This window comes from Siniperca chuatsi, linkage group LG1, assembly GCF_020085105.1.
Source record: "Siniperca chuatsi isolate FFG_IHB_CAS linkage group LG1, ASM2008510v1, whole genome shotgun sequence".
Lineage (NCBI taxonomy): Eukaryota > Metazoa > Chordata > Actinopteri > Centrarchiformes > Sinipercidae > Siniperca > Siniperca chuatsi.
This window is the reverse complement of record NC_058042.1, coordinates 8,894,245-8,907,597: the sequence shown is the minus strand read 5'-3', so window position 1 is coordinate 8,907,597 and position 13,353 is coordinate 8,894,245. Positions and strand designations below refer to the sequence as shown.

Below are 13,353 nucleotides of genomic sequence, written 5' to 3'. Positions count from 1 at the left end.
ATCGTAGAAAAGGTTTCAGTCGTAGTCATCTGGACACTGTTTTCAGAATCAAGACGTTTCGGCTCCCATCCGGAAGTCATTCTCAATTGTGAAAAAATTGGACGGGAACTGGAAATTTAAACTACTCTGAGTTACATAAGCCCTGCCCTCAGGAGGGAATCTGCCTGAGTATCTGTTAATAGCTAGTTTCACCTGAAACTGACCTAATAGTTTCAAGATGGCCCAGTAATCAGTAATCAGGCCTATTGTTCTCTGGCTGCATCTACTTCATCACTGTTAAGTGCCTGATTGGCATGTGATAGGCGTGACCAAGGTGATAATACACTCTGATAGACTTTGGGCAGATTAAATCTCAGACCTCCATTTCTGTTCAAAGAGGGGTTCTCTTTCTTCACAAAAATGGCTTTCTTGACGCCCCGTTCAAACCAACTCTTCTCTCTACTAAGAATCTTCACCTCGCTGTCTTCAAATGTGTGGTTTGTAGCTTTTAAATGCAAATGCACGGCGCTCTGTAATCCTGAGTTAGCGTGTCATCTGTACTGATAAAGTCTTTTGTGAAGTGGCTGTTTGGTTTCGCCTATGTACCGTTCTTTGCAGTTTGCACTTTGCAGTTACTGCAGTCCTGCAGAAAGGTTATTGCTGATATTCATGTACTGACACCCCCTCTCTCTGAAAATACAAAATGGGTTGGAAACTGCAAATGCACCAGAGAAATAGCCAGGACCCACAATGCACCGGGCCTGGCAGGCAGGAAGCAGATGGGTTGGCTGGCCTTACTGGATAGCAGGGGCCCAATAGTGGCACCGGTTGTTGTTTTTGATGAGCTATGCACATAAGAAACCAGAACATCTGGTCTGACCATGTGGCACCTCCATTTGTCCAAGGCCCCTTGAAGCAAGCCCTCATATTGACTCACACAAGCACACACACACACACACCTTCCACTGCCAGCTGCATCTACGCAAATGTGAGCTAAATCCAATGAATGATGCATGTTATTCACAGTGGGTGGTGAGAGGCTGGATGAGATGGGGAGGGGGTAGGTGTGGCAAGCCCACCACCCCTCAACAGGGCCCCTGCTTTCCCGTCATCCTTTTCTGTGACTTTGATTAAAAATCATCCCACTCTTCCCCAAACAACTCATGAATATGCAGCAGAGTAATAAGCCCCGGCTCAAAGCAACTGATTTGTCAATTGTCTGCATTTCATCAAGATTGAGTAACACCTCAAGGGTGCTATAATCGAAAGCTGTAAAAAGAAGAGGGAGGAAAGAGCCTGTTCACCATTCGATTGCTGCGTTATCTTAATCATTAGGCACTTCGGGAGCTTAATTAACGACCTGACAAGAGCTGGGTAGAGAATTTGGAGTTGATTGGTTGTCGGAGGTGTTGAGTGAGTATAACGAATGCTAAGTCAGGGGAGGAATTCTAGCGAGATAGAAGAGCAGCTGATTCGCTTTCAAAAACCAACTCAGCAGCAGCCATTAGACGGTTTTAATTAAGCGTAATTAGAGATGTGATTACAATGATGGGTTTGATAACCAGTATTAAATCATTCATCCATAAATGTTATGTTAAAATAGATGGGGGGGACAAGAGAGAGAGAGGAGGGGAGGAGTGGAGGTGGAGTGTGAGTGAGATGTATGGAATAAATATATGTGTGAGAGGAGAGTGACAGAAAGAGAGAGAGAGAAGGGGGTGGCTGGCAGGCTGCCACCAATTAGTTGGATGTGCTCAATTGCAGGAATTCTGTGGTGTCGTGACTCATGTTGACAGGTGTTCAGGGTGAATTATTTGTACTGGGGAGACATAGTGTGCACACTAAACACACACACAGATACACACACAAAGCCTGCTCATCCCATAACCCAGCTCTGATATAAATCCAGCATGTTTATTGCCCTGGTCGGCAGGAGAAAATGAGATTGGACACTCTTTCCTCCTCCTCATTCTCTCCTCCTCTTCTCCCCTCTGCTGACTGGCTGACTGGGTCATTTTTAAATGCCTTGTAAATTTGTCAGCCATATTAAGTGCCCATTAAAGGGCACAAAGCTGGAGGAGGAAGCAGGAAAGAGAAGCTCATATGGCAGTTCCTGACTGGCATTGCTCCCACATCCATCCAGCTTAATGGTGCCCGCTCACTGTGGCACTAGGGAGTCATAGCAGTGATGTATTGTGGCATGGATGGACACAAGCTGGAGGAGGCAGATTAGCTACTGTAGGCCAGAATGTTTTGAGGTAACCTGGCTTGGACTGGCTGCTTGGCAGCTGTCATAATGCGCTGGCATGGTGATCTGTGGCCCTCTATCAGAAGGTTTACTGGGTTATCAGTGAAGTATGACGGACAGTTTTAGTTGGAACTAACAGTTGGAAAAGTCGTTGGTGGTCATTCCAAGAAAAAAAATCTTTCCAGTGCCATTAAAAGGACAAAGACACTTTGAGTCCTGTGCACTTTGCCAGCCGGGGTGGACTGTCTATGTAGAGTGGCGGGAGTTTTCCTGGGAAACTGGTCGAAATGAGGGCCAACTGTGTTTATTCTAGCAATACTAATAAGAAAATATAAAGCCAATGTCCCATTTTGTTTGTTGGTTCTGCTGTAGACTGTCCTGCTGCATCTGATGCAGGTTTGTCTGTGGCACAGTGAAAAATTAGTCCATCTTTCTCACATTTTTGTAAATGTCACTCTTCATACACTGACCTGACATAATAGATACAGTGCAACTGATTTAACCTAGTAAATATGTATTTCGCAACCTGTCAGAAATGACAGAGCTATGAGTTTAGCATGCATAAACAAAATATATTTATATTTTATATATTTTCAAGTATCAGAAAGTGGGAGAGCAAAAGAGTAGAGGGTGAAGCTGAAGACCGATGTGCTTTGCCAGACCAGCATGTTCAGTATTGTAAGTTGGTCAAGAACTGACAGTTTATTTATTTCTTATATTTAGAATTAAAATGTATAACAAATTGCTTGTCGTCATTCAGTACAATACAAGATGATCACAAAGTTGAAGTTGAAGGCACAAAAAAGATGTCGTTTATGTCAGCAGTACTCTCCTTCAAATTCGTGGTTATTAACAAAGAACAAAGTGGTCTTAATCAATTCATGCAATTGCCATCATTGAGCTCTGCACCACATATTTTGTCAATACAGGAACAGTCAATAAATCTTTAGCCTCGTCTAAAAACGAAGTAGTCAGAGTCCATTTTCTGATGGACGCGATAAAAAGCCACTCTGCTCAATCGATGAGAAAGCCAGAAATAACAACGTGTGCATCGAACAGATGCTGTGGAAAAAAGCCCTCTTGCCCTATACTAAGTAAGGCTTCCAAATGTGCTGGTGTTGATCGACTGTTCATCACAAAGACCGAAGCACAAGATAAACTTTACACTGTTGGTGAAGATGCATGACCCCTTTTGAGTTGCCTGTGAAGACTTGAATTCAGTGTTGTATGTACAGTGCCTGAACTCAACAGCAACACCTACACAATAGAAATAAGTTGTTTTTTTTTTTTTTTTTTTACTTAATTCTTTTAACCCAAGCAATTTGGGTGATTTGTGGCGTGCTGTTCACACATGCATGTTCACATTATACATATGTTTTTGCATAAATTGTCAAATAAAAACATAATTCACATTCAACCATTTTTCTAGGTGTTCTTAGTGTGAAGTCATAGCAGTTCAACAACTGCAGGAGACACGATGATCAATGATAATTCAGAATGAATGAGATGGTCAAATCTGCCTTTGAAGTTTTCTACAGTTCACCAGCGATGCTTTCGTCTCAGCCAGTGTGTTCTAGTGTAACTCTCCATTCACATCAAATGTGCAAGTGCACCTTTCCGGACAAAGTTCAACAAAGAGACACTAACTCACTTACCTCACTGACATGCGTCCAATCGCCTTCCAGTATTATCAGCATTATCAGCTGGGGAGGTTAGGATGCTGCCAATTTCACTGTAGAAAGGAATGGAGAAGTTAATTTTAATCTCTGAATTTCATAAGTGATGTGAATTTATTCTTCGATACTACCAGGACTTGGATAAAAATCTCAAACATAGCAGGAGAGCTGAAACAATATATTGATTAAACGAATAGTCGACTGACAGAAAACGACTGGTTCCAGCTTCTCTATTGTTAGAATTTTTTCTTTGTTTTATGTGAAAGTAAACTGGATATCTTAGATTTTTGGACTGCTACTCAGAAAAAAATTGCAATTTGAAGATGTCAGTTTTAGGAAATTGTGACAGGTATTTTTTTCAATGTTTTATAGACTTTATTTCTCAATTAATTGAGAAATTAATCGGCAGAGTAAGTGATAATCAAAAAGATTTCTTGTTGCCTCCCTACACTACATGGCAGACAGCATCAGAGACGACTGGTGATTGTTTTGATTCTAATGTAGACTGTAGCATCCTAGCTGACTGCTTTTTAGGATGGGCTTGATCTTACTTTTTGTCTATACCTATACCACAAACTATACAAACTTGGGCATTTGTTGTGGATGTGGAATGAGCCTTATTCTAAATATTAAATCGTTGTGCATTCTCTGTGCATTACAATAAGTCTATAGGTTCTGCTCGAGGTTTCTGCCTGTTAAAAGGGAAGTTTTTCCTTGCCTCCGTTGCCAAGTGCTTGCTCACGGTGGGAATTGTTGGGTCTCTGTAAATAATATTATAAAGAATACAGTCTAGACCTGTTCTATATGAAAAGTGCAGTGAGATAACTTATGAATTGGCGCAACATTTAATTGAAATAAAAACTGATTTGAAGTCTCTGTTCATACACTTTTATTATACAATCTTTCTCTTTCAATATATACCCCTCTTCCTTGTCCTCTCCTTCCTGCAGCTGCTTTAATGAAGTTGTATGGAGCAGCATTCTCCCTATGCTGAGACTAGATAGGAAAGAGAGCCCTCAGAGCCATGGCGGCACAAGGCTCTCTCCCTCCCACTAATGAGCTGAGCTTTCAATGCGCCCACTAATTAGTTCATCTATAACTCTAAGCACTCAATTACTCTCCACCAGCACCACCAGCACCACAGAGAGCTGAGAGAGGCGATAAGACTGACAAATGCCTTGGCACGCACACATGCACGCACACACACACACACACACACAATGGCTGTGAGCTGTGAGGCCCAGGAGAAGTTTTTCGAAACTTCCCACGCTCAAACATGCTGTTCAGGCAAAACACATTGATCTCCAGTTTCACCCTCTTTCTCTGGTGTTTTTCTCTTGTCTCTCTCACTCTCCCACTCTCTGGCTTCCTAAATGTATGAGTCATGGATTAACATTAGATGTGCACACTGACAGATGTCCACAGGCAAGTGCATGATTGTGTAAATTTTAAGTGCAATATGTAAGAAATACTGTCATATGCTCACCTAAGAATTATATCTGTCCTACTTAACGAAACCAGTAACAAAATCTCATTACAGTATACACATGATAAACTAAAGCAAAAGAAATTGGATTTTAATTGTTTTTTCTTTTCATTTCCTTTTCTATTTTGCCCCTCTATATGTTGCAGGTTTTGCAGGTTAGACATGAATACAGTAAGAATTACAAGCACTACTCAGTCACATCCCATGTTCACTGTTTTCCGCATGTTTCACATATTGACTGCAAGCTCTGCAACATCCTGACCAATTATAATTGATGCATTAACATTGATTAACAACATCATTATTCACACGAACACCTACTTCACCAGACTTCAACAAACTCATCAACACCACCTGTGGATGAAGCGCCTCGTCTACGTCCACCAGCCTGGCATAGGGACTTGTTTGAATCTTTTTTTGTCCTTTACACCTGACTCAAGGACTGTTGAGTATCGACTGGGCTCCCCATATTAAAGCTAAATTGATCATGTTTTAGCCAGTAGGAGAGTGGAAAACACTGAACTAAGCTGACAGATACACAGCCACCACATATCAGTGGCTTATCAAGTTGTTATGGCTAATGTGTTAGCAAATCATTACCTGTTTACACACACACACACACACACACACAGCAGACACAGAGAAACATTAGCATTCATTTGGAGCCACATGATGAATGTAAGCCCAATATTCACTCCTCTTTTAGCTCTCGGTCTACACCAACTCCAGAGAAATCAATAACGGCTAGTCACTAACTTTGTCTGTCCACAGCAAAAAAAAACAATCTGACAAACCCTCCGTGAACTACCTGTCCAGCACCAAACGGCAAACAACGAGCGTACATGAGCTTAATGGAAACAGCTGAGACTCAACCATACAATAAATGTGCAGACTGTTGAACCAAAAAATGCGCTACATACAACTCCAGAGTAGCTTGTTGAACGAGCAACCAAACAAACATTTACCGCTGAAAATTGCACTGCTAACGTCAGTTTGCAGGCTAGATAACTAATTAGCTGCTCAGCTGCAGCATGTTGGTGTGGTCCTTACTCTTCAGTACCGCTAACAACACGCTGTCTGCCCATCATATGTAGGCTACAGCACAAGTTTGTTCACTTTGTCTCTCGTTCCCTACGGTGTAACACCAGCACTCTGGCAGCCTGCCAGCCGGCTGGGACAAAAAGAAGCATTTCTGATATTTCCCCACAGACCGTTTTCCTTCCTTTTAATAATAAAAAAACTATTAACAAAATATTTAAAAAACACATTTACAACATTCTTGACAACAAAAGGGTCTGATTAAATGAGATTTCAGTTGGACTTTAAAATGTATTTATATCTGTACTTTTCTGGTCTTAATACAGATCAATAAAACATTCTTTGTTTCATGAAGAATATCATCATGATTTGTTTAGTTACTATCATATTTTCGTCAAACAGAGTTATGTTGTCATAGCAAACAAGTCAGCCATAACAAGTCAGCACCAAAAAGGGGGTAAAACAGTAAATTGAACTAATTATTGCCTCACCCCCTATGATGTTTAACCTAAAGTCAATGTCCATTAATAATCCAATGGGAACTTTTGTGCAAGCTTCCCTAAATTTATGCAAATAAATAACAGGTGGAATGACCACCTCATTTGCACAGCTTCTAGCCTTCCTCCTAATATACACACATACACCATTAACTGTGTACTGACATGCAAATTAATAACAGGGTCAACACTCTGTTCTTTACTATCCTAATAACTTTCCAGTGTATACAAAAATGAATAAATATGGCTGCACTGTAATAATAAACAATAATAAACAATAAACTTTGTTGTCTGAACATGAGAAGAGGAAGTTCTTAAATCATACTGCCATCTGGTCTTATGCAGGTGTATATATGATAGCCAGTTGTAAAAGATAAATCCACGTGTGTGGAGGAAATATTACAATCAATAACCAAATTCAAACAGAGATACAGATGCTCCCATACAAACCGATGCAAACATCCATACATATGCTTCTCACACCACACAAACACCCCAAAGAACACCCACTTTCATTTTCTTTCTCCTCTGACTCAACTACAACAAGCAGAAGCTAAATAAAGAGATCAGCTGAGGGCTCTGCAGTGCCTCCATAAAGGAGGGTGCAGCTCCATTACCCCATGTCTCGTGGGCCAGAAACAAAGACTCAGCAGGGTCACTGCTGTGGTTGGCTGGCTGAGAAGTCAATAACTTGCCTTTTAATGGATACAGATTTAAAGTGGTAGAGTTGCATGGGAACATAAGTGTAGGGGTCTTTAACTGAAGGAATTAACCAAAGATTGTAAGCAGTTTTAAAGATCAGTGGAAAGGTAGAGTAGTAGGTTGTCTGAGGCCTGCACAGATTCAACTATTGTCCCAAATATTGCATGGGGGTGTATCTCGCAAAACAATTGTGATGGTCAATTCATTTTTTAAGTCATTCAACAAGCAAAAATACCAACAAACATGCAGCCTTTCTTAGTCTTTATATCACTGTGAACTAAATAACTTTGGGGTTTGGACTGGTGCTCTGACAAAACAAGCAATTTAAAGACATCGCTTTGAGAAACTGTGATGAACAATTTTCACTATTTTCTGCCATTCTACAGACAAAATTATTTAGCATTTAATTAAACAAAAACAATAATTGATAGTTGCAACCCTAGGTGGAAACCTCCATAATCAAGTCTGAGCAGATACACAGTCTACAGGATGAACTCATACAGTAACTCACTGCTGAGGGATTTGTTGAAGAATGTCTTTTAAGCTGTTGATGCATCACTGTCACTTAGCTGACAGGCCAGATGCTGCAGACGTTTTAAGGAAATTGCTACAGATTTGTCAGTGTGCCATGTACATCACTCTGTTAACAGACTGTTTTATGGTAAAATGTGGCCTCTGAAGGAAGAAGACAAATGTACGGTGCTTTTACAACCTGTTTGGTGCAGTTCAAATAAACAATGGTGTGTTGTTTAGGCTGGTGTGAATGCTGTAATTTGATCTCTGGTGTGGACCAAACAACTGCACTTGAGATTGTTTGAAAAGTTGGTTCACTAACCATGGTAACACATAAGGGTGTCACCACATGATTGTCCCTTTTTCTTTTACCTTCAACTGAGATCCTCACTCAGTGCTTATGGAGTACCCTGGGGCTGTAAAATGAATTAACCCTCTTATTTTTTGGCTTGGGCAACCTTGTTTCCAAATTTTACTGCTGTCTCATACATCGATAACAACTCACCTGGCAGTATGTAATGTTTGGCAAAAAGACTTGAGTCTTAATAACATCAGTTGGTTCAGAGTATGGCACAACATCAAGCTGGGCCCTTAAAATCCTAATCATCAAATGACTCACTACAATTTTGTAATGAGGGAAGCTTGCCAGGTTCTTACCAAATCATTCTCCTAACTGCTCACACTGCCCTGTGGGTACTCCAGGCACATACATGTGATGTGGGAGTGCCCAGAGGTCAACTCCTGTTGGCACTCAGTGGCACCCGCCCTAACAACTATTGTCAATATAAGCGTGCCCTTTTCTCCTGCTCTGCTGTTGTTAAATGATGACACAGATTTAGAAGCACCCTTTACTCACTGCCCTATTATGTTAGCTGGCCACCCGATGGAAACAACCTCAATCTCTCAATATATCAGCGTGGTATTTATCACTCTTGGACACTTTGAGTTTGCCAAATTACATTCTGCTAAACAGGATTTCTTCCCTAGACAGTGCTAGAGAGCGGATTAGATCTTTGATAGCTTAATTGGTTTTACCATTTTTTCCAATCCTGTGCTAGCAACTGTTTTTGGACTATGGTAGATTGGTTATCTTGATTTTGACGAGATCTGACTGACATCATACAGAATAATCTAAATCCTAACAATTAAGTGGATACTGCATAAAGAAAATAGTATATTTAAGATATAAAGACAAGCACAAAACAGACACTGTGTCATTTTACGTTGGTCACATACACAGGTGTGCTGGTATAACTGGTTTTACAGCTGTGGTGAAAAATTCCGATGGTGACACCGCCAACGATTTCTATTACCGTCGATATGTTAACACAGCAAATGTCTCCTGTCTTTATAAGCAGTTTGATTTTGATTAGTCACAAGGGAGCGACTTTTTACCAGTCAAACTAAGACACAGCAGGACCAGCGAACCAGCTCCTTGTCTGTCTAGCTCTAGCTACTGCGGCCATGACTTGCTATGTTAACATTAGCTAGTCAGCCCACTGAAGCGCTGCCAGTTTATGGGTGCTGACTCATAACATTCAGAGAGAGAGAGAGAGAGAGAGAGAGCATGCATTTTAAGTGACAGACGAGTAGAAAACTCCCAGTATCAAGAGAAATACATCTAGTCTGAATGGGACTTTAGACCGGTGGGTGGGATCATAAACTCTGACTGTAAAAAAATCCTGCACACTAAAATTAAACTCACAGATTTTACCTTATGAAAGTCTGAGGACCGAAACTTCACAAATGAAGTGAGCGGGATATTTGGCTCTTTCACAACTATTAACATCCAAAAGAAATGTGGTATTGGTATTTGACGTTGGTTCATTTGCAGAGTTCAACAAAGCTGCAATATACAGTTCATTGCTTAGTTTGTTAGGTTTGATAAAATCCAAGTCAAACAGGTTGTGAAATATTTTTACTATGGTTTAAAATTAATAGTATTTCAGGAAATTTCAATGATTATCATGATAATACCGTTTACCATGATATGTTTGGCCACAATAATCGTAGCATGAAAATTTGATTATGGCACATCCCTTGACCAAAGAAACCAAACTCACATAGAAAAAAGGCTTTGATGTGTCATGTTGTTGAACACAGTCTCTCTCTTCAGTACAAATGTGAAATAAGTTGGAAGTTACATAAAGATATGAAAAGTTGAGGTGTAACAGCTATAATGTGGGTACAGATTTGTTCCTGTGGTTTTTCAGTGCATGGGTAGTTATGTTCACAACCTACAGCCTGTTTACTACAGTCCTGTTTTATTTTGCTTTCTCAGAATCTAACTATAGACAGAAAGTGTGTATGTATTGTGTGCATGAGATCAGTGTTACAGTGTGAGTGCGGTTGTTCATGTGTGTATACACACACACACTCTACATGGTGTAATAGGCTACGGGGGTGGTGTTCATAGTCTTAAGCAGAATGGATGCAAAATCCACATTACACAACACATTCCCATTCCAGAATAGTGATCCATCAAGCCCTTGCACTAAGCATCTGTACATAAACCTCAATTATGCTAATGCTAATCCCTGGGACATTGACGTGAGTAGGCAAGGAGGCTAACAGCTAAAGACTTTGATGTGTGCTGCCATTTGGCAGGGCCTCCTGAAAGACTAGCATTGGACCCCAAACTCCACCAGAGCTTAAGGAGGAAAAACCAGCCCGGCCTTGTCTGTTCCTCTACTGATTACAAGGGCTTAGGGGGCTTCTTTTATTTGCCTCTTTGGTATGGACCCAATCATGGGTGTCAGTTCTCTCCACTGCTGCTTGGCAGTCCTTCTGCATTCATTTTTTGTTTTTACTCACTCCTCCTCTGTGCCAGACTTCTGCTTTCTTTTGTTTTGTTTTTCATTTTCAGCTCGTGGTTGCCTTCTATGTGTACATTTACATCTGACACCGTCTTTGTTTTTATTCCCATTTTCGTAAATGACAAAAAGCACAGAACCGTGTACTTTTCCTTTCTAGGACATTTTATTGCTGGAGATAAATAATTTTCCACAATATAACAGCAGCTATGATGGTGTTAATCCCTATTTAATCTTTTTCTTATTGCTGGAATCTGAAATAACAAAAGTAAATTCTACAATTGTACCTTTTTTGGGGCTTTAACTGTGGAGAGAGACTCTTTAGGGACTAAGTGGTCGACAGAAAACCTGTTTCTCTCCTTGGCACTGTATACTCATTGCCTGTTTGCATAATGGGACTTGCGTAATTACAAGTTGCTTTTTGGAAATTGAGCATGTAGCTCTAATCTCGTCTTGTAATAAAAAATGGGAGATCAGAAATTTCCTGGCAAACAGAAACATTGTTAGCAATGATTTAGTTCCATTAATGACAAGTACTTGAAGTACTTTGCCCCCTTTCTTACTCTTATGTTATAATTTCTCTGAGCTTTCAGGAAAAACCTTGCCACAAGAGAAGGATTACAGCTTATTTTCAGTGAATGAGTCGACACGTGAAAATGGGAAAAACACTGCAGACAGTTTGTGTAACAAAAGAGATTAAGAACATTTAAGAGGGATTTGGGAAAATAATTGGGGCTTGTTCTAATTTTAGGGGTGAGGACTGTAAAATGGTGGCGTAACCTTTTAGGTTTGGATCAACAGAGGCAGTAAACCTCAAAGGCCAACAGGAGGGAAACATTCAGTTTTTATTTCTTAGTTATTTCTTATTTCAGTCCAACAGAATGATATGTTGTAGTACAGCCTACTGGTAAGACTCCAGTTGCTTACCAGTGCCATTCAAAACTGAGTCATGATGCTGCTGCAAGACTTGCAAGTTTTTGTCAGATTCAGAGTGAATGCTGATAAGGGTGGTAATGGGGAAATTGAAAATTACTTCAAAAATAAATTGAAAGAAACATTCACTGCCACCACTAACAGTAGAACAGTTGTTTGTGTAATGTAACACTATGATGGCCAGCAGTATAGCAATATATCCGTTGCAGATGGATTGATTGTTATGATTGCTGAACATGGCTAATGTGGTAAGCAAAGTTAATATGGGGACATTGTTTCATCTGATCTTTTCCAACTGTAGTAAAGTAGCCTGTGTTTGATAATTGTGTTTTGTATTTGTATATCCAATGCACACCTGTCAAGCTGAGTGGCTTGCTCTGAGTGACTGCTTACTTTGCGAACATGAGAGCGAACTTAAGGCAGTGGTATGGTTGAAACAAACTAGTTCATACAAAGTGACCACATCTGAAGGCAAAGGTGATGCCATTATAGAGAGGGGGAGAGAATCATACAAATATGCACTTCTGTTGTACATATGAAAAGCGATGGAAGCAGTTAAGAGAGAAGTTCATATCCTGCATACTGTACTTTTTACCCTCCGCACACCTGACCAATCACTGTGGGAAGTGAGCACGCTTGTTGTTTCTCAAATTGTTGCACGCAGCCCACCCCAAGATGTTGGAGGAGGGTGTTTCAGAGGCTAACAGCCACGTACTGTAGACATGCTAACACAACAAGCTGGGCAAGTCTAATGTCATGACTTTAAGTCAGTGGCAAATCACTGTATGTAATCACTTAGAATATTATAATACAGTCGCTCACAAACACATACTGTAAATACACATATCTACAGACTACGCATTAAATATTTTCACTTATTTCACCTTTCCTGCTGCTACACTCACTGAAAACTATGATAGCAGAGAGTTGTAATCTAAAAGTTTCTCAATTGTTCCTGTTAAAGGCTAGATTTAAAATCCTCCAGGATGAGTTTTTATTTCAATTTCATGAGAAAAATAACAATGCTCAAAAAACACAAGACAACCATTTGTCTGAAATTGTAATCTCGACATAACAAGCTTTGTTTTGCAGTTCCAAAACAAGTAAATCAGGACCACAAGAAAAAAAGAACTAAAGAAAATGATTAGTTTTCGAACACAACTAAACTGACAAAATAACAAACCAAAAAAAAAAAAAAGATTATTATTTTATGATTACAAGAAAACAAAACCTAAAAAATAATAGTGATACAATAATAAAATAACCAGTGGCCTGGCTCAACACACAAAGAGTGGGTAGGCAAATCAACAGGCACTCTGTCAAGGACCTAATCCTCCAGTGTAAAACCAAGCCACTGAATATTAAGCAACAGCTCAGCTTAGAGAAACAGTGCTTACGGATTTAGTGAACTGGCTAAACTCAATCGTCCATCTCTGCATCTCTCCTGCACTCGCTCTTAAATCCAGTC

General features: G+C 40.1%; 1 long non-coding RNA gene across 2 annotated transcripts in view; it reads right to left on the bottom strand.

The window, feature by feature from the left end:
* Positions 1-13,353, bottom strand: part of LOC122878749 — a 127,711-nt gene that overhangs the window by 41,814 nt on the left and 72,544 nt on the right. For both annotated transcript variants that reach the window (XR_006378576.1, XR_006378637.1), the window contains exon 3: positions 3,883-3,959. This is a non-coding gene — a long non-coding RNA (uncharacterized LOC122878749). The remainder of the gene's footprint in view (positions 1-3,882; positions 3,960-13,353) is intronic.